Source organism: Macrobrachium rosenbergii, chromosome 10 (assembly GCF_040412425.1).
Source record: "Macrobrachium rosenbergii isolate ZJJX-2024 chromosome 10, ASM4041242v1, whole genome shotgun sequence".
Classification (NCBI taxonomy): Eukaryota; Metazoa; Arthropoda; class Malacostraca; order Decapoda; family Palaemonidae; genus Macrobrachium; species Macrobrachium rosenbergii.
Window position 1 is genome coordinate 19,572,035 of NC_089750.1, and position 21,878 is coordinate 19,593,912.

Below are 21,878 nucleotides of genomic sequence, written 5' to 3' on the forward strand. Positions count from 1 at the left end.
AAATTCTACTAATTGAACAAAATTGATTGTGATTTTGGCAAATATGTAGACATATCTGCAACAAAACGAAACATCCTTGTAAAATGCGAAGATAAGCAAAGGTAAAATCTATAGACCAAGTGCTTCAACAAGCTAATCTGGTATATCCAAAAGTCCGCTCCGTAGGGGGGTAGTGCATTCGGCGCACCTCATGCGGTGCACTGTAGGCATTACTTAAGGTTCTTTGCAGCGTCCCTTCGGCCCCTAGCTGCAACCCCTCTCATTCCTTCTACTGTACCTCCGTTCATATTCTCTTTCTTCCATCTTACTCTCCACCCTCTTCTAACAATTGATACATAGCGCAACTGCGAGGTTTTCCTCCTGTTACACCTTTCACACCTTTTACTGTCAGTTTCCGTTTCAGCACTGAATGACCTCATAGGTCCCAGTGCTTAGCCTTTGGCCTAAATTCTATATTCAGTTCTATATATTCAATCAGTATAAGAATTACCCTCTGACTGGGCATTTAAGAAGTTTGAATCTAGCCATGATGATAGTCTGTTTCCCGTGTATAATTTTTACCGTTTGCTTAAAAGCGTGAAGGTAAAGAAAAGGTAATAATACAGTACTCTAAGGGGGCTATCCCTAATAATAGTTATTAAAACTTTTAGGTTTGCTTCTCTCTCTCTCTCTCTCTCTCTCTCTCTCTCTCTCTCTCTCTCTCTCTCTCTCTCTCTCTCTCTCTCTGAATAGGTTGAATATCTGACCCAAGAGGGCTGAAAATTAATTACTTTGTATAGTGTACTGGACAGAGTACTGAATAAATGCATGCCGACGAAAATTTAAAGCTTCCTACAGTTTTCTTTAAAATGAAGATATTAAACCGCTCATTCGTCGAAAGATTCATATTATGCAGCAATCGCATACCAAAATATTATTTTCTCATTTTCGTTAATCACGTTACCAACAGATGTCGCCTTGCTATTTTTAGTGACGTAATGGCTATTCGAAATGCTGTCTTCTCAAAGACTCCTTGTTTGTTTCTTAGCCAATCAGGAGCTGTTTTTCCTTTCTTCGTTAAAACAGGATCTCTTGATTGGTGGTGAGCTTTTGAAGAAGGGCAACGGTGACTGCAATCTCGCCATTTTGCTTTTCCTGTCCTTCTTTGTGGTATTTGCGTTGGTGTTTAAAAATACATAGGATATACGTTACTTTTTAGTTGAATAAAGGTAAGCGTTCTAAGTATTTCAGGAATTGTAAGTTTAACTCTGCCATGTGTAAAGGCCAGTAGTATGAAATTTGAAGCGCTAATTTGAAGTTCTGTGTTAGCTATACAATGATTTTTTTTTTATAGTATTGGAGACTGCCATTATACTAATTTATTTCTTTGTGCTGATGCTAGCTTACTGGTAAATGATGTTGGGCAGTGATCTTGACAGCTCATTGTCGAATGGGAGAATATGGTAAAAGAGCTTTGAATTTCTGGGCAGTCGTTATGTCTGCAGATTTTTTTTTTTTTTACGTTTAAGGGTTTATCTTCTTGCCCTGACAACATACGTAAATTTAAACAGGTGAATGATATAGGTGACTTGAAATTATGTATTATCCAGTATTCTCCGGGGAATTGTTGGGAAGTTAATGCTAGTGGCTGGCGGTGTTTCCCAAGTGTATGAGGGCTTTGCAGAAATAAGTATACAGAGCAAAAGTTTTCCCCAAATAGCAGGTTGTAGTTTCGTTATTGCACAGAGTAAAATTGAACAGTCTAGAGAATTTATATTTTCTGGTCATAAGATGGACGACGGTTTCCTACGCATAGCAGTTGGTTTCCTGATACCACTTTAGAATGGGAATTATTTCGATAACTTTTTTGTTTTTTCCGATAGTTGAATTGTCTTTCTGCTATGCTGTTGTCGTTTAATTGCTGCTGCAGTTATTGAATTTACTGGGCAGTGGTTCTTGGTATAATACTGAGTGGCTGTAAATGGACAAGCGAGCTTAAGATTGTCTATTCTTAAGCAAATCTGAGGTGTCAAAACACTGAAAAACAACTAAAATGGCGTTAGCATGAATATGCCAAAATCTACAATGGTCTTCCCCGGCCGCGAAAGCTTCCACGCCTTCATCTGTTACGAATAGCGTGAAAATAACATTGACGTTCTTTTAGCAAAGTTTATAAATAACCCTTTTGTATAAAAACGATTTACGTAACCGGAGAGAAATAGGCTTGTTGCATTTTCTTTTGACTAAGGACGATTAAGGGACAGTCTCCAATAACGCTAAATGTTTTTATTATTTCTCTATGGTTTTGTATGAGTAATTTTTCAAGGAGTCCCATTTTTCACACATTTCTAGGCCTAGGTCAACGGAATGTTGTTTACAGTTTGATTTAATTTTTGAAGCTCGTTGAATATCTGGAATGAGCAGAATACTACCAAAATCTGTGTACATATAAAAAATGGTAATTAGCCTACTAACCTCAGCTGTATAGATTTACCTTTTAATATTAATATCACTAGACACAAGTACAGCGTTGATAATAAACGAGTTAAGTGGAGCCAAGGTACTGGAAAAATAACATTAAATACATATCAAGTTGTGACAAAGCGATTTAGGAAGCTATAAACTGTATCTGACAATGAAAAGGGTCTGCCGGATGGCGTAAATGAGGGCAGAAAACAGGCGCTCAAGCCCATATCCTTCACATCCTTCCCTTCTCCAACTGTGGGCCTCTATTCTATAAAAATTAAAAAATCCAGATTCAGAAGCTAGTGAAGGGAACCATTAAATATTCAGCGACTTCCATTGTCTGTAACAACAGACTAAAGGTATTGCTTAATGGCTGAAGTCTGTAGGATTACTGAAGCTTAAAATTATTTTATTTATCGGCTGAATAGAGTAAGGCATTGTTGCAGGCTGAATGTGTTGAGTTCGTTGCAGAGCTGAAATTTACATCCTATATTGCATAGGGCTTAAACTGCAGTGGGAATTTTTATTCTCTGGGAGGACGTTCTGTGCTGTCGTGTAAGGTTGCAATTCAAACGTTTTTGTTTGGGAAATTGAGCATGGGAGTGTTATGCTGTAAGACTGCCACTGTTAGGATATTTTTTTTTAGATTTTGGTTATGATGGTTTCTAATAGTTTTTGGTACTGTTTATCATCACACCGGCCACTTATAGCAGCCTTCTTGGCATTTCTTATATTTCAAAGCCCTCAGTAATTAAAATTTTTAACTTTTGGTTAATTTGTCGAAAAGCTTAAGATTTTGATATTACGTTATAGTGCAAAGAAACCTTTATAATTTTCATTCAATGCTTTAGCAATATAAAGGGAAACTCTTGAATGGATTTTGCAACTTCGATGAAACACTTACTAAAAGGATTGGTAAGTCACCTGTTACTTAGATGTTACGTTGCATGGTGTTTAATGATAATGAGGTGCGAGTCTACCTCATGTTCTTAGCGATTCTTTTTCCTTGATGCTAGATGCTTCTTTATGGTGTTAGCTTCCCCACGGGGCTTGATTGGTTGTGTGAACTATTAGGCAACATCCTTGCAGGTACGGTTTTAGTAGGCTTATCTGGTTACACTCCACAGAGGGTGCCTTGCCTGACCCGTTTAGGTGTCATACACTCGTATGCAGAGACGTTCGAGACTTGGTTCAAACAATCATAAGGCGTATTATATCTGTCAAATCCACATTATCTTCAACAATGAAAATGTATCGTATTTTTCTTGAAATGCTTTGTTTTTAGTCCGCCTCATATCATATGGAAACTTTTGTACGTTCTTAGGCCTAAATATCTGAGGGCTTAAACCCAGATTTCCTTCGAGAATCTGAAACAGCCTGTAGATACTCTGGTGTTGACACAATTCGTTGGCTGTTTGTTCAAAAGCAGTACTCTAGACATCCAGCCTTAATAAACCGACTGCAACCAGTGCAAAGCAAAACAAATGGGTGATACTATCCTGATTTGAATATACCATCGGGTTCTCATTAAAACTTTAGCAGTTTTATGCAGATTGCCTGTAATAATTTGTTTGAATTAGTTTCCAGATAAACGAGTGGTAACGTTCAAGGATGTTAGCTGACAGATGGTGAGACTGTTCGTCTGTTAAGTGCGGAAAATTGTGGCGTACTCGTGAATAGCCGTATCCCTTTAGTATTAATTGTCAATTAAGTCTATGAACTATTAGAAATTTTTTGCAAACTGCAGACTAAACTTCTGTTATTGGTTAGATGGTATAAAGTTAATCAAAATGTAATGTGACAATTTCAGAAAATACTTCATTACACTGCCACTGACCAAATTCTTATTTGAGCGAAATGTGTGTCTGGCTGGAAATATGGGTTTTAGACTGTTTCTGGAGTCATTTTTGTTAATAAGGAAGGTTATATCCAACTAAGGAAATACTTTTAGGAATTCGAGAGATAACTTTGGTGAGAGGAAATCCAGGAACAGAATGGTCACATTCATTTTTTATTTTTTTAAAGTGCCGTGGCAAAGGGGTATCATAAGCATAACACTGCTTAAATTTAGGGTTGCATTAGACACTCCGTGTTGTAACTAATTTACTTTTCATCAGGAACGTGTTAATTCCTTTATTAGAACTCGAAAGACAGTTCTGCCTCCAACATCGATCATATTGGTATGGTAGTTGGGGCTACCAAAATAGCCAAGAAATTCAAATGTATCGTTTAGTGTCACTTGAAAAAAAAAAAAAAAAAAAAAAGGTATGACACCTCTGCTTGATGGAATTTGCGGTCTGTTGATTTCCTAAATGTAAAGTCAACTTATGTCAGGGTTACAACAGCTCTAAACTAAGCAAATGAGGGATGAACATTTTCATATGTACTGTACAGAATTATCTATGTATGAAATTGGGTCGTGATCTAAAAAAAGATCAACGAACCAAATTAAAATGGAGTATCTGGCGTATAGCTGCCAGCACACTACTATCAATACCTGATAGAGGAGAACTATTATAGAGGCTTGGCTTAGTACGGGAAAATTGAAGTTAGTAGGTATTACACACCCATTTTATTCCAAAAAACTTTAAATTGTGACTTCATAAATTTAAAGAGTTGTACAAGTTTTCTACGCAGCAATGCACAATCAAAATGGTTGTAAAGATGTTATTAGGGAGCTCGCTCTCCTGTAAGTCATTGTTTCGGTCAGAAAATTAGGTTTAGCTAATTAGAGCTCATTATCGGCGTTAATATGTTGGTCACTGTTTAATCTGATGACTATGATATATAAAGAAAATGGATTCGCTTCCGTCTTGAGAAATTATCCTAACGCGTCTTTTTTAAGATATTTTGCGAATGCGGGTTCTGCCTCGCTTTTGGCAGAGAATACCCCCGTTAATAAGGTATCTGCATGATCTGCATGGCAAAATTGTTAGTCTAAGTTTAAAGGGTCCTTGAATTAAGTTTAATTTCCGCCTTCAGTATACACAGGAAATGGCTCTCATCAGTGAACAACTTTTCTAGTCCCTTAAAGAAAAATTTTGTCACCTAACTATACCTTTATACAGTTAAGCTATTATCGCTGCCCACCGAAGCCGAACCACCCGTGAGCTGATCACTTTGCTGAATGCAACCATTGTTTTATCCCAGTTTTTTCCTAACTTCCAAACCAAATGTTTCATAGACCAACAAGCTTGACCTCTGAAGAACTCCAGGTCTAAAGTGAAAGCCTGATTTATACTTTCTTGCATTTCGTAATAATTACCCTTAGGTACGTTCCTTCGAAGAAATGACTGGCACACTCTTGTAGTGAAAAAGTTAAATTTGGTTGGCAAATTAAGGAACGTTAACGTCAAAGTGAAAATGTCCAACATTTACTTGATTGGTCTTGCCTTTTAATGCACACTTTTGGCCCTTAAAGTTTGAACGTAAATTTTTATTGACTTTTCAATGTTTAACAACATTTTGGAGGTATTTGACTAATTATTAAAATATATAAAAGCCAGCAACAAAAATCCTTTTTAGGTGAAATTTTTCGTTTTTATTTATAACTGTCAGAAGATTAAACAGCACAGATGAAATTAGTTTTTCATGCCATACACTTTTACAAGTTTGAGGAACAGGCCAATAATGACTATAATTATGCCACGAGATTTAAAGCTGTGAGATTCAAAGTTTATGCAAAGCAATTGATTATTGGATGACACTAGTTGAAAAGTTTACCACAAATATTGTAGATATAGCCCTGCATCTGTGGTTCAGAAAACATTACGGTGAGCTTTTTGTCACATACGAACAAGGCTCTCAAGTTGGCCACCTTAAAATTAAAATCCAGATTTTTACTCGTAAACTGCCGTTAGCAAATAGAAGCATTCAGTTTCCAGAAGCTAAACGAATGGTTGACAGGAATCTGTTGAAGTAAGGATAATCAAATTCTACTGCAAAGAAATTTAAACGTTTTGTATTGAAAAGCAGTCAAATGTATTCTTAGATTTAGGGGAGGTAGTTATGGTATAGTGCAGAAAAGTAATGTAAATAACATCTTTTAGAAATTTGTTGGAAAATCTGTAAAAATTATTCATCGTTACTTTGATTTTGGAATTAGAAGGTAGCTCGTGAACTAGAGTATGCTAAATGTTAGTCAGTGAAAAATTTTTTCATGACACCCTGATAGTAAACTTCATTGCACATTGTTTAATGGTACTGTAACTTCATTCTTCATGACCTTAAATTCAAAATTCAAGAAGGTAAGATATTGTTCTCAATAAAGACTATTCATTGCCTCGTTTAATTAACGCTTATACGTTTATGTGAAAACAATTCTGTCAACCCATGTAATTTACAAGGTGCTGAGTTGTAAACCGAGCCAGTCTTTGAATCTTGGAACTCGGAGGGCAGTTCATTCATTACATAGCCTATAGGAAGGAACTTGGGTACAATAAGGGAGAGCAATATACATTCTCGACCAGTCAAGGGAAAATTTAAATAGTTTTGTTTAATGATGGCAGATTTACTTCGATGTTGAATTTATGAATATTAGGGTGATGGACCTTAACCTTTTGAAAATCAGTAAGGGCATTTCATTTTTGAACTTTGTTTGTTTATTTTTTAATACCTTAAAATATAAAAATTACTTTACATGAATGATTTTTCCTAGATGGAAACTTTATGCCACGTGTCCTTTTCACTGGAATTTGAGTTTTTAATTTGAATTTTTTTCCAGGACTTGAATGGGTCTTCAGGATATCGAAATCTGATTATTTTTCAGAGGTCATCGTGAAGAGAAATCCCAGCTTGACAGACTTCTGAAATAATGCAAACTACCATGAATTTTTAAACTACTGTGGAGTAACAGAAGTCTCGTCCTCAAATGTCACGTTCACATTAATAGATTTATCATGGTTTTCAATGAACTGAATGGCAAAAAGTTAAAATTATTTTTTAACTCTAGTGGTTAATTCAATGATTTACAAACTATGTTGAGTTTCGCTTGTTAATTATTTTAACAGGACGTTGCTCGGTATTTTTAAGAGCTTTTGAAAAACCTGTTTTCCCTGACTTTATCAATATTTTACAGATGTATACAGATTGAATGGCCAAAACACTGTATTTTTATGTGAAAGTAATATGTTCGAACTGGCTTAATCTTATTCACTCAGTAGTTTAATTTTTCATCTTCTCAACCGGGTTTGCAACTAGAAAGGTTTGTAATAACCGCCTCCCCCGCCGCCCAACCCCTCAACCCCGTGCACACGACCTCGATGCGTCGTAACCTGTTTAACAAATGTAATGTTAGCCGCCATTTAACACAACTGGCACCTAGTTTCAGAGTTTTGGTCCTGAATCAAAAACCGAAGTAACCCCCCTCTCCCCAAAAATTTTTTTGGCGGGTTGGAGTGTAGGAATGTATGGTTGTAACACTAGTCACCCAACTAAATTAGTATTGAAGAAAATAACTTGACAAATGCGTGTTTATGCCCTAAATATAACAATAATTATTTGATATATTTGAGGTTAATATGTTTGCTGATTGTCACAAAAGGCGGTGATAGGGTGTTGTCACTGGCAACATGAAATTAGTTTTCTCCTAGCACATTACGACCGTGTTCGTTGGAATCGGTTGCCAAACCACGTAATAAGGTCTTTTGCATATGTGGATCTATAGTAGGTGAGGATATAGTGCATTGGTTACATCTACGGGGTCAGATTTTATGAATATAAAGTAAGACAAACAGATTGAAGTGCTTTAGTTAACACTCGATAACAAAACCTCTTTTGATAGACAATGATGAATTTGAATATTTGTGAACTATTTTTTTATCATGACCAGGACAGTTTCTACTCCAAACTGGCTTTATTGCATTTTGCTCTAAGTAAGTCTGTGGTAAAATTGGTAGAATGCCAGGATTCGTAAATGTATATTCCCCTTAATTATAAAAATTGCCTTTTCATGCACTACCTTTCTTGCAAGAGTTTAATTTGAGTCTGTTGTTAAAAAATCTGTTAGAGCCCATTAGAAATTCGGTGACTGTATATGAATATTTAAAAAAAAAAAAACATTCACTGAAGCCTGAATACAGTGAGGTATATGAAAAACATTCATTTTGACCAAATGGTGATTTTTTTCTAATTAGTCAGGCAGAGGAAATGGAATCGCGGTGTTTCTCCAAGGTTAGTCTCAGAGCAATGGGAAGATTTATACTGTCTTCAGAGGAGTAGCAGTGTTCGTCTGTTTTTCCTGTTAGTAGTTTGTCAATGAAGACTGCATTCATAACTGAACACATAAGTGGATGAACACCATTGTAGTAGTTTTCTTAAATAAAAGTGGTAGTTCCAGAAAAAAACTCGACTGAATTCAGACTTGAACCGCTTTACTGTGTAAAGAAGGGCAGCCAGGCACCCTGATCTGTTATAGGGTGAAAGCTTATACTGCCTGCTAAGCTTTGCTACTGGTTGTCAGTTTTCTTAGCCAATATGTTAAAAAGAATCTCCTGTTTTCTCCGCTAGGTTATACTTTGTGCAGGCACCAACACAAAGTAGACCTTTTAGAGATAATTTTTATATCCAGCACACTTGGTTTTTCTGTGTAATCAAAATCTAGTGTGATTTTGCCTCCAAATCAAACTTTGCCCTAAATCATTGTGTTATCAGTCTGAAATGGTCAGTGGTCTCGTTTGGTCTTCTTGCGTTAATCTCAACGCAGCTAACCATAGGCCATTTTAATACCACGTTGTAAATCCTGTGAACAACTGTGACACTATTGTAGTAACAGCAGAAGGATTGCTCTAACTAGGTAAGTTTACTACGCTAGCAATTTTGATTACAGTATATTAGTCAAAAAGGGTTGTAACTGCCTGGATCACTTGGTAGCTGAAAGGGTATCCTGTACATACCCCAAGGTCAAAAAACTTTTGCAGTTTTCACTGGTCTTGCATCCAGGTAGGGAAGTATAGCCCAGGCCTTTAAGTTTCACTTAGATTTCCTAAGACTTGATGCAAGATATGCAAGATATGTTTGCACCTGACCCTTAAGCTTTTATTGCTAGTTTGATGGTAGTTTTTTTTGTCATTTTACTGAGCTTTCTGGAGTGTGCACTTCTGGGGATAATGTTGGAAGGTTATGACTGGGCATAACCCATGAATCTCATGTCACTTGAATTCTGTGAAATCGGCCCTCTCACGACTAGAGTATGTTTTAGTTGTGCAGTTGTCAATACTAATTTTTTGGTCTGTCTTTTTTCAGTTCTTAAATAATTGACTGCTTAAATTCTGGTTTAGGTATGTTTTGCTAATTACTTTCAATCTGAAATAAAGCAAGCAAAGTAGGAAGTTAATCTTGCAAAAGCAAATTGCTATAGGATCTTGAACATTGGATATGGAAACAGGGAGTTACGTCTCAAGCAACAGATCTGTGTTAAATTCTTTTATTGAACCAGTAAAGGACGTACAAATATACCTCCTTTCGTGCCGCTGGTGTACTTTTGACTCTTAAACCATCTTAAGATTTCAGTAATCAGTAATGTTTATTATATTCTTTTCTGACAATTTCCATCTTATGTTTGGATGTAATTATCAATATTCCAGGCTATGCCTTGATGAGCATTATCGTTGGAACCCTGAAAGTTTACTCTTACCTGAAGAAGGCTTCTATATCCTGCACCCTGGCTTGGCTTGACTAAGAGTATAGGGTTTAAATCTTGTAGGGGTAATCTTTACATTAGTAATGGTGATCTACCCTGTATATCTGCATTTTAAACTAGGCTCTACAAAGGGCCCGAAATCTGTCAGATGTAAGATATAAAAGAATAAAAGATTTCATGGAGCATTGACGAGTACCTGAAGGTAGGGGGTTTTACGATCCATAAAGTATTTTTTTTTTATAAAGGGTTTTATTTGGAGTCTGTTTTCACAATAAAGCTATCTACAGTAAGGTCAACACTCTGGAAATTAATAAACTTTAGAAATGTAAAATCCTAGGTATGTGTTACAAAAGGCCTTCAAAACAATTTTCCAGAAAAATATCTCGCCCAGGTCTTGTGTAAATGAGGAAACTGGCTGGATCCCTGCTCATTCGATGCATTGCTGTCCGTGAGCCTTTTAAAATCTTTCCTATAATAAACTGCTGACAGTAAAATAATGAATATTAAACAGTAAACCCATCGTTGGATGCAACATTAGTGTCAAAAAGTGCCTCTATGCAGAGAATGTAGGTGAACATTTGAACATTCTTGAGCATATTCAAATTTTACAACAAAACAGCACTGTCATATTTATAAAACTTCAATGTTGACAGCCAGAATTTTCACTTTCGGTTTATGAATCGAATAAAATTCATTTTGGTTAATCATATATGGGTAAAATGGCAGTTTATAAAATTTTATAAACAAATCTTTTGGGCCGCTCTCGTTTACTGTAAAATTTAAAATTCTCTTTCCTGGCTTTTATAGAGATTTACAACGTCTCGTGTGAAATTTTGAGCACACATTTCGGGCACTCTTATGCTCTGGAATGTAATTTTGGCGAGTTATATTTGCCCTTGATGTATACCGCACTTTATCACTGATTAAAACTGATCATATTATATTGTAATTATGAAATTTTTTCAACAGTTTTCATAAGTTTTATTTCATTACAGACCTTTAGCAAATTACGAGACTGGTAATTCTTACATCTTAAATTATAAGACTACAGGGCACAGCACAATTTTTGTGAGAGGCCAGAATTACGAATATTTAGAGAAGGGAAACTAGAAACCACTTAGTTTCAGCATGCAACACTGGGTAAGTTGTTTAGCATGTAGCGCTTGTTAAGGTAAGGCGAAATTGTTATTAGCTAAAAAAAAAAATAAATAAAAAATGCAAGCATGGTGAAGGGAGAGTTTCATATTGGAATCTAATGTTTACTATGAACTTTTAATAATTGCAGTTGTGTGGTGTGAAGTGTTTTGTTATAACGTTCGTTGGAAGTAGGGTATGCAGTAGAAATTTTCAGTAAAGACAATCGATAGACTCTACATTTTGCTCAGGGTAGAAGCGAAGAAAGCAAGAACCAAGGAAGATCAAAGTGAATGAAGAATAGGCAAGAAAAATGAGATCAAGATTAACGATGGAATCGTGAGGCAGTACATAAGATGAAAAGATGGTGGTTTACATAAACCAGCGAAGGAAAATAATGAATGGGGTTCGTATAATAGTAGCAAGAAAAGTGATGTGTAGCAGCAAAAACATGTGTGAATTTAGTCTGTAAGATTACATGTAAATGTCCTAAGTAATATTAATAATTTCATATTCTCAGTGCTTCATGAAAAGAAACCAAATACTGTACTGCATTTAGTAAACATTAAAATTTCGGAGTTTGGAGGAGGACCAGCAGTTAAGTAAATTTTATAAAAACTGGTGAATAATTTTTAGTCTTAATTCATTGTCTAATCTCCCCCGTGCTCTGAAATTGCTTTAGTCTTGGTGAATAAAAATAGTATTTAAAAAGTAACTTTCCGGGTGACAGCTCAGACTTGCTTACTTTTAACCCTCATCATGGGAACGAATTACTACTAGCCTCTTTCTTCTTTGTAAAACTAACAGCAATTAGGAGAGAAGGGACTTTGGGCAACCCCTTTTTTGAGTTTATATTTGATAAGGGCTTATGTGAAAGGTTTTTCCTCTCTATGAAGCCCATTGTATCATATAATTAGGTTGAATTTCTATTTAGGTGGGCGGACGAGAAGTAATCCACCCAACTACTGTGAGGTCATATGGATTTATTTGTACAAAGAGTTCAAGAATAAAATACCAAAAGCTACTGATGGCAGAAACGAAGTAAACCTCAGCACCCTTAGACACCAAGTCTTCAATAGCAAAATGATTAACTGTATGATCCTGCATACTGGACGAATCTCCTCTTAGTGGCTTAGCATGAGACCAGTTGATGTCATAGCCATAGGGTACAGTGAGTAACTGCCTCGACTGGTAAGAGGCTCACTAAGAGCATGTCCTCTTCCACCTGGAAGAAGCAAACACTAACAAAAAGGCTACCTTCTTGAATAGGAGTAGGGTAGATCCCACTTTAGAAGCTGCATTGAACTTTTAGGGAGCCATTTTTTTCAAGCTGAAAAAGGCGTCTTTAATCTAGCAGTCATTATCTTCTCAATGTTCAAGTTCCTGGAGCACAGCAGCCATTATCTCTTAGTTACTACCAAAGGCACTCCTCACGCCAATCAGCGCACAGGCCACACTTTGATGGAGAGAGCATTGGCGGAGGGGATGAAGGACCTAAAGGAGTGAGCGATAACTGCAACTGCAACTAACAAAAGTCTTTGAGGCTATGCTTAAAAGGCAGTTCCTCCGACCCCGTTGTAAGTCAATGAATTGACATCTGCTTAACATGAAAATCAGTATCGGGGGATATTTGTTAAGAATACTGTGGTTTTATCCTTCACAACTTTTGATTATTCAAGCTGGAAGGAAGGTTAATGAAGTTCTATTCAAGGCTGTATTTCAATTGATCTTAGATTTTCTTGCATAATTTTTCACTTGTGGATGTCGAGTATTTGTCAAACCACGAAATTTACAGGAAGCTTAATTGTAAATGGAGCAACTCATCGCATCTTGGAAATTGGAAGGCAATTCATTCTTAATTCAGGTAAAAGGGACAAGCTTTGAAGTACAGAATAAGATTAGAGAGCAAAATACGTCCTTGAATACCTTCTTGGCTGATTGAGAGAAACCTTCCAAGTGGTTTTGTTTGATTATGGTGAAATTTTTTTAATGTAGAGAATTCTTGAATCTTAGGTTGATGTAAACGTGGTCTAGATCTTGGATGTAAAAACCAATAACGACTTTAAATTCTTTAATTACCTTACAATCTTTGCAGAGTGAATATCCTTTACATAGTAGTTACTGATATTACTTAAATGAAATCATTGTGCAATGTCTTTTAACTGGCCCTCTGATTAGTTAAGTAATTTACTTTGTTTTTCTCCCCAGGGCTGGAAGGAGTTTTCAGGATATCGAACTCGGGTGGTTTTTCACCCCAGGATGACAAAGAAACTTGTAAAGTAATGCAATTCAGTTCGAATTTTCCAATTACCTTGAAGGAACTGAAATCTCGTCCTCAAATGGGAATCTTCAGAAGACACGGAGTGAATGACGAGGGACAGAATTTATTTCCTACTATAATTTACGTTTGTAGTTTAGTGCTATCTATAAGTAGCTAATTTTTTTTTTTGTTAATTTTTCTTAGAGGATGTTGCAATGCAGAGCCGTGCGTAGGGTTTTTGAGAGGGGATCTGAAAAACCGGGTTTTCCAGTGTTAATTGTATAAGTATACATTCTCCAAATAGTTAAGGGATAACTGAGCCGACGAAATTCTGGTCTTTATGTGAAATCCATACTTTGTTTTAATTGGATTTTTACCAACATTTAATCACATTATTCACAAATGGGTTGATAAAACCCTCAACCACTTCCCCCTGCTCTCGACCATGCTGCAGTGTAAGCTGTTTTCATTTAAGTACATGACCACTTTTAGGAATGATATAGAGTTTTGAATTTTTTTGCCCTGAATCCGAAGGATCATACAGGAAATTTTAGGTTTTATTTTTTTGAAGGGGGAACGTCCGTTCTATGCCGAAAGTGAGATTAAGAATTAAACTTGATAAAAATTCTATAATTCTTTAGACTGCATTATCAAAGCTCTGTGCTACGGTGTTTATCACCGGCAGCATGAAATTAGGTTTCTCCTGACATAATAAGACTGACTTAGTACTATTTGCCGCGAGCTGGTAATAAGGTCATTTTCGCATTTCTGATATTAGTAAGTGAGGTTATACTTGAGTTATAATTAGTACTTTCCCGATAGTCTAATTAGCGCTACGTGAGTATCAAATAATAAAAAGTGTAAAAATCAAGTATACCAATCTAAATGAGACGATTAAAACAAAATAACAATGTTGCTGAAGACTAATGAATTTAATTTTTTGTGAACTGTTTTGTCATGAATGGGACAGTTTCCTACCCACACTGGATTTTTTCATTGAGCTGTTCTTTTAGTAACATAGGTTTGTAGTAAGACTGAGGACAGGCCAGTATCTGTAGTTATGTAAATTCCATATTTATTAAAAGAATCCTCTAACATGCAAGTGTGTAATTTGCAAGTCTCTGTGGTTAGGTAATCTGTATTTTGGAGCCCCTTAAAACCTGGTTGACAGTACCTTAGGTTTTCATTAAATTTATTTATTTATTTTTTTTTTTTTGAAGCTTCAAGACAGTGATGTATAAAAAAAACCTAATCCCCAGTGACAAGTGCTGTTTTTTTTTCCAAGAAACAACACAGAGGCAGAGGAAGTGAAATCGCGGTGCTCTTTCAGGATTAATCTCAGAAGAACGGGAAGGCGTGTATGCATACTTCGTCAGGAGAGTAAAGATGCCTCTCGTAATTTTCCTCATGACAGCTTGGCCATGGAGATCGCATTCGTACTTGAAAGATCTGAGCAGTGGATGAAACCCAGTGCAGGAAACAACTTAACGGTGGCAGCTTCAAGAAAAAGCACGGTGGTCCCTCCTACATTAATAATCAACTTCGAACAAATATCTGCACTGGCCAATGCAAGGTAGCGTCGCACCATAAACTGCTTTAGGTTGAGGTTGTTCCAACTAACAAACTTGGCTCATGGTTGCCAATTTTTCTGTCTTGTCTATGCTTAAGGGAATCTCCTGTTTTTTGTCAATTGATTATTGAAATTTCACGCAAGCACTAGTTCAAGATGACCTTTACAGAGATCTCGTTTATGGCTAGCATTCATAAAAGTTTGTGTAGCAAGAACAACCGGTGTGATTTTGTTTCCCAGTCAATCACTGTCGTCTTTGGTTGTCAGCGTGTTACCATTCTGATACCAGGTCATGGTCTCGACCAATTTTCTATCATTAAACCTGTGCAGCTTTCATTTGTTTTGCACTCAGGCAGATATAGAAAGCTCAGGCTTTAGGTTTCACTTAAGGGATTTACTTAGGTTTGATAGAGGATATTTTGTATGTCTGACCTTATAAACCTTCATTACCAGTTTGATAGTTTTTCTGTTTAATCATTTTAATGATCTAACTGAAGTTTACCCTTCTGGGGAAAATGTTGGAAGGTTTACCCTTCTGGGGTTAATGTTGGAAGGTTTACCCTTCTGGGGTTAATGTTGGAAGGTTATTTCTAATAGGTATTCTTTGGCCTGCTCGTTTACCTGTTACTTGAATAACAGTTTAAAATCTGGTGCAGGATATGCTTGCTGATAATTTAATCTGAATAAAAAACTATAGTAGTTACTTTTAGAAGCAATGGCACTAAGTAAAATTAACATTGGCGATGAAAAGTCACAAAGAAAATGTTCTTTACGACTGAGCGGCAGTTGTTTTGTCTGTCTTGTCTAAACAATACATCAACTTGTCAACAATTGCAGGTAGTGTTCAAGAACTTTTTCAACGCAGTAAAGGGTGTGTTAGGTAACTTATTTTTCGTTTGTCATTGGTTTACGTTTACTCTTTGACCATTTAAAGATCTCATTTGATAGTACTGTTTATCATACTTGAAATTCTTTTCCGACAATTTCCATCTTAGGGTTGGATGTAATTACCAAAATCCAGGCTATGGCTAGCCGCAAAACATTCGCTAGAAAGCTAAAAATTATATCAATGTTGTCCCTTAGTACTAAAAAATCTATATTAATGTTGTCCCTTAGTACTAAAAAATCTGGAGTTAACTAATGTTTGAGACATTTCATGTCAAAGTTTACCCTTGATGAACATGTCTATCCATGTCCTGCACCCTGGCTTTAGCTTGACTATGAATAAGAGTAAAATAGTGGTGGTAGTTTTTCTTTATTGGTAATTTAAATCTCCAGTCTATATTAGGCTTAGTTTTCCGCGATGCAATAATCATGAGGGCTCCAAATCTGTCGGGGGTAGGATATCTTGCGATATCATATAGAAGAACCAAAGGTATTTCTTGGGAAGATGATTGGACCAGGACTTGGAGGTACAGTAGTTACTTTTCAGATCCATACACGCAAAGTAAATTTTTTTTTTTTTTTTAGTTTTTGCTTTACCCCTGTTTTCACAGTAGAATTATCTATAGTAAGGTCAGCAGCTTTTGATGTTAAAAATATGCTAACAAATGTGTGAATTTCCAGATTTGCTAAAGTGCAATAAGACTCCTTTAAAAAAATGTAGAAACCTCAGGCTCAACAAAGTTTGAAGCTCAAGCCCAACAGTTTGTCATTCCACAATGAAAGAAGTTTGTGTGAATGTTGAAATTTGCTGGATCCATACTCATTTGGGTACTACAGGAAATTTATACAATTGGTTTTCCTGGGTCTTTAAGATCTTTAATAAATTGGTCACAATGAAGTAATGAATACTAAATAAAAGCAGAATAAACCCATTGTTGGACGCAGCATTCTTCATGCCAGAAATGCCTGTACAGTATACAGAAAATGTAGGTGAATAACATTTAAACATTCATGAGCATATCCAAATTTTATAACGAAGCAGCAAATGTCACGTTTATAAATAATCAGTTGTGACAGCCAGAATTTTCATTTTCGGATAATGGATCTGTCTTAATTCCCAGTTGCTTGAAAGCTTTATGAACAAATCCTTCATACCAGTTCTGTTTAATTTAAAATGTGCTATTTAAAATATGTTCCTGTTTTTTTTTTTAAGATTGATTTATAGCCATTAAAGAATTAAAGTTTTGATTTTGAAAACTCTTAGGTTCCAAAATGCAGTACTTGGTGAGCTACATATGCTCTGGTTGTATACTACTTTTTATCACTGATTAAAGTCAATCTTAATTTCATTGTAGTACATTGTAATTTTGATTTCAACATTACAGCTGACATAAGTTTTATTTCGTTACAGGCCTTTTACAAGTTACGAGATTGGTAATTCTTGACCTTTAAATTGAGACTTCTGGACATGGAAGATTTTGTGAAGCCGGAATTATTTAGAGAAGGGAAACTAAACATCACTTAGTTTTAGCAAGCAACACTTGATAAGGTGTTCAGCGTGCAATACTTGGTAAGATAAGATAAGATGAAATTGTTAATAATGGGTTGCAAAAAACTGCAAATAATGTGATGGAAAATTTTCATGTCTAAATCTTACGATGCTCTCTGGAAAATAAAATATTCTACACATGTGTGGGGAGTGAAGTGTTTTCCACTGAACTGTTTTTGTTTGCAGTAAGGGTATGCAGCAGAAATAATCAGGAAAAAGAAAATCTATATAATACTTACACCACTTACAGGGCAGGAGCAAAGAACACAAAACCAAGATGAACGAAGTGAATGATGGATCGGCGAGTAAATTAAGAGAAATATCAACGATGTAATCTCTCACGTACTGCAAACCAGTAATTAAGGTGAACAGAGGGTAATTATATGAAGCAGCAAAGGAAAATAATAAAGAGAGGCGAGTATAGTAGTAGTAAGGAAAGTGATGTCTGTGTTGTAGCAAAAGATTTCTGTAAGTTATGAAGGGGGTAAAGTGAAACTTAGAATTGATAATTGCAAATGAAATTTAGAAACTAGCATCTTTTGTTGGGTGAAAAAATGGTCGAAATTACATAATTTCCAAAGGTACCGTCAATTTGCGAAGGGGGATGCTAAACGTTAAAACAAAAATGACTTGTCAACGCATTTTTCATGATAATTATCCCGTTAAAGCATTTTTCATTGATAATTACCCCGCTTATCTCTAAGTTCATTTGGTAACAAACTTGAGGATTTTACTTTGTTTCATTTCATTTTATAAAGTTTTAAATAATAACAAATATTTTAATTTTATAAACTAAATATATAAAAATTTGAAGTTTTTAAGGTTTTTATTAAAAACTGTTAAAGCATATTAGCAATATGTCATGGTCTAATTTCCCCGGGCATAATTTGTAATTTTAGTTCTGGAGATAGTTACTTTTTAAAGACCAGTACTTTTCTATGTAATCACTATGGAACTTTCGTGTAAAACATGTAGCAAATAAAGAAGGGACTGCAGGCAGACACTTATGATTAATGAATTTGTGTTAGCTTTGATATGGGTTTGTATGAAAAAAATTAGTTTTAATGTTCCATAAATCCCAGCACTCATATATAGCTTTAATTGCTTTTTATTTTGGTGGCTACAGTGACTCCAGACGGGTCAATTGATACACAAGTTAAAGAAAATGTTCAAAACAATCTCTAGGCTAGATAGGAAGAGTTTTCCTCATTTCTGCTAATAGGGCCGAATGACAAAATGATCAATTGTATGATCCTAAAACGACAGTTCATGTCAAAGCAGGCGCAATTGCTTCCATTTTTCCTGTGCCCTGGTTTAACTTGAGGTATTTAGAGTAAAAGTTAAATATAGCAGTAGTAGTCTTCATTAAAATATTGGTATTTTAAAGTATCAGTATTTTATATCTGCAATTTAAGGAGGCCCTGCGAAAATTCACACTTACGAGATATGGAAACCTTTTGATCATGGCACGAGTCGGGTGAAGAATATCCTGTGATATTAAATAACAGTACCAAAAACTCGGAGAATCTGTGCACTGGACCTAAGGTGGGTGCTTTTCAGTTTTTTATATACTGAGTAAAAGAGATTTTATTTCATTAAATTTTTGGGCATTAAGGAACATTGACGCATTTAGTGCATTTAAAATCTTATTTCTTTTTAACCAATTTCTGGCTATGAAACACTGAACACTAAATTAAAACAGAACAAATCCATCTTTGGATGGAGAATTCATCATGGCGAAAAATTCCATAGTAAAGTAATTTGTAACTAAATAGATGTACTAGTTTAACCTTTGCGTACAGGCGTTGTCATGTGAGTTATTCATCAAATATCCACAGATTAGGCTTTGGAAATACTCAATTTGAAAACCATAGTCTTCATTTTCAGTTTATTAAGCAATCTTGGTTTCCAGTTAGTAATTTATGCCCAAAATGGCAGTGGAAGACATCCTGTGGGCCAGTTCTATTCAAAGTTGATCTTAAATGTGCTAGCTTTTTGGCCTTCCTTAGAGATCGATTTATATCTGTTGTGGAATTTCTGCGCTGTCTTTCAGGATGTAAAATTTGGTAAATTATATCTGCTTTGGTATTTTAAATGTAAAATTTGGTAAATTAAATCTTTGGGTTAAAGTGTGTTTTGGGTTTTTACCACTATTAACCGAAGAAAACGTATCCTATTTCAGTCTTAAGAAATAATACTGCTGTACCTGATAACAGTTAAGTTGTAATTAAAGCATTGGTAAAGAATTATCTTTAACTATTTCATTACAGATCCGTCTCAAGTTACTCGAAATTCTGCAGCTTTGAATTACAAGATAAATGGATATGCACGATGTTCATTAAAACTGACTACAATTAAGAGAAGGAAAACTAATACAACTTCGCTTTAGCATGCAGCACGTAGTAAGGGCAAACAAGACGTAATCGTAGCTTATGAATTTCAGGAAATCCCGAAACATGAATGAATATCAAAATATATTTCAGCAAATATGAGGAAGTGTGAATTTTTATATTAAATCTGTTTTCTTTACTGTACATTGAAATATTTTTGTAATTATACAGTTATTTTGCTCTTCAAATGTTGGAATTTTGTAATAGCATTATGCAATACATATCCTTAATTTTAAAAAACCATCTTTTACAGATAGGAGCAAATAACACATGAGCTGAGGAAGATCATAGAGCTAAGAAACTGTAAAAAATATGAAGTCTAAGAAACTTCGGATTTAAGGAGGAGAACACAAAAAAGTTTACTTGGTGAAGTATTTATTGTTCCGTTTGCAAATTACTTGCTTCTTTTCAAACTACATTTAACATACGTAAAGATTTCATGTCATATGATACAGAAAACTTCATTTTCTGTGCTACATTTTTATGAAAAACCAAATTTGTAGTTTTAAGCCATTTACTTGCTGTATTTATATGAAAAACCAAATTTGTAGTTTTAAGCTGTTCCCTCCAAGTTCTTCCAAACGAATAAATTAATTCTATTGTTTAAAATATTGAAAAAATGCTAATTTACAATTTTTTACTGTCATAATTTAATGGCTTTAGTACATAAAGTTACAAGCAATTACCGAGTGACAACTGGAACATGCAAACCTTTTAACCGATTGAAAGGAAGATTAGTCAGTTTGACTAAAGTAACTAAATTAGATTTTACAAGATATTCTAAGGCAACTAACAATAACAACTTCAATTGCTGTTTAGGTGGGTAGACGAGGTGATAATCCCCAGCTATAGAAGTCGACCGATAAACTATGTGCAGCAAGAGCAGGACCAACAGTTGAAATTGGTTGTGAAACCAAAGCAGCAGCAGTAAAAGAGCTGTTATCTGTAGAGCAGGAACCTCAGCCTTAAAATGTGTAGCTGAAATGGAAAATGCACAAGAGACATTAACAACAAAAAATGGTTTATAAAGTGCCACAGAAGAAGCAATCTCAATATGTGTTTTTGAATAACACTTCAAATAATTCTTAATTTTGGATGAAACCAGTAACAGCGAAAGTTTTATAACATAAGCACTGGCAGAGCAGTTAGGAAGGACTGTAATGACACAAGATCAAATTCCCAAATCACGGGCCAGCTTGCTGGCCTTTAGAGAATCAGCAATTGGAAAAAGACTACGGGAACAGCATGGTTAGTATTAAAACAGCAGTAAAAGCAGCACATATCCCAGAGCCAAAGCAAACAAAAACAGCCTTCTTGTATGCAGGTATAAAATGCTTAGAAACAGAGCAACAGCAATGAAAGAAGGGACATAAAACAGAAACAGCAACCTGAACTGTGCATCCATAAGCAGCAAAGGTAAATAAACACTATAGAACTAACGACTTATAAACAACCGTACAAGAAGTAATCACAGACTTTAATATATTCATGAAGGACAACTGATATTCATGAAGGACAACTGAGATATATAGAGTTAAGATTACCATTCACCTCTTTAAAAGTCAATTATTAATGCCCTCATAGCCTGATCTTTTTACAAGGGCAGTTGTGCAAATTGTGTGTGTCAGTGACAGATTTTTTAACTCTTGCAGAGAGCAAGTATTGATTGGTAACACAGCAGCATGGAGCAGTCAATAGTCCAGTCCTTTGTGCCCTATTGCAACAGGAGCAGCAATAAAGTCCTGGACCATAGGAAGAGTCCTCTGCATGCAGAACAGCAACAGCAGCAAAAAAAGTTATGCAAAGCAGGAATGTGTTTCAGGAATAACAAGAAGCAGTTGCATGCCAGATGTAGAGGCAACCTGAAACCTGCATTTGGAGAAAACACTAACACACAAGTAACTGGAGTGTCATCAGCAATGGAAGGACAGATAATAGAAACCTCTCCTCCTTATTGGAAGGTGTAATAATTTTCACTGGCCTGACTGCCACGGGAAAACAAGACT

At 35.5% G+C, this 21,878-nt stretch overlaps 3 long non-coding RNA genes across 11 annotated transcripts in view; 2 read left to right on the plus strand and 1 right to left on the minus strand.

Annotated features, from left to right (window-relative positions):
- The first annotated feature begins 1,057 nt into the window (after positions 1-1,057).
- LOC136842527 (uncharacterized) lies at positions 1,058-18,171 on the plus strand. The gene is made up of 5 exons (XR_010854247.1): positions 1,058-1,208; positions 11,080-11,224; positions 13,427-15,051; positions 17,345-17,503; positions 17,733-18,171. It is a non-coding gene; the product is annotated as an uncharacterized lncRNA (long non-coding RNA).
- Positions 18,172-18,330: 159 nt separating this feature from the next.
- LOC136842531 (uncharacterized) lies at positions 18,331-20,819 on the plus strand. The gene is made up of 4 exons (XR_010854257.1): positions 18,331-19,027; positions 19,753-19,884; positions 20,126-20,238; positions 20,692-20,819. It is a non-coding gene; the product is annotated as an uncharacterized lncRNA (long non-coding RNA).
- LOC136842529 (uncharacterized) overlaps positions 20,498-21,878 on the minus strand; it is a 136,549-nt gene continuing 135,168 nt past the window's right edge. For all 9 annotated transcript variants that reach the window (XR_010854252.1, XR_010854250.1, XR_010854256.1 and 6 more), the window contains one exon: positions 20,498-20,850. This is a non-coding gene — a long non-coding RNA (uncharacterized lncRNA). The remainder of the gene's footprint in view (positions 20,851-21,878) is intronic.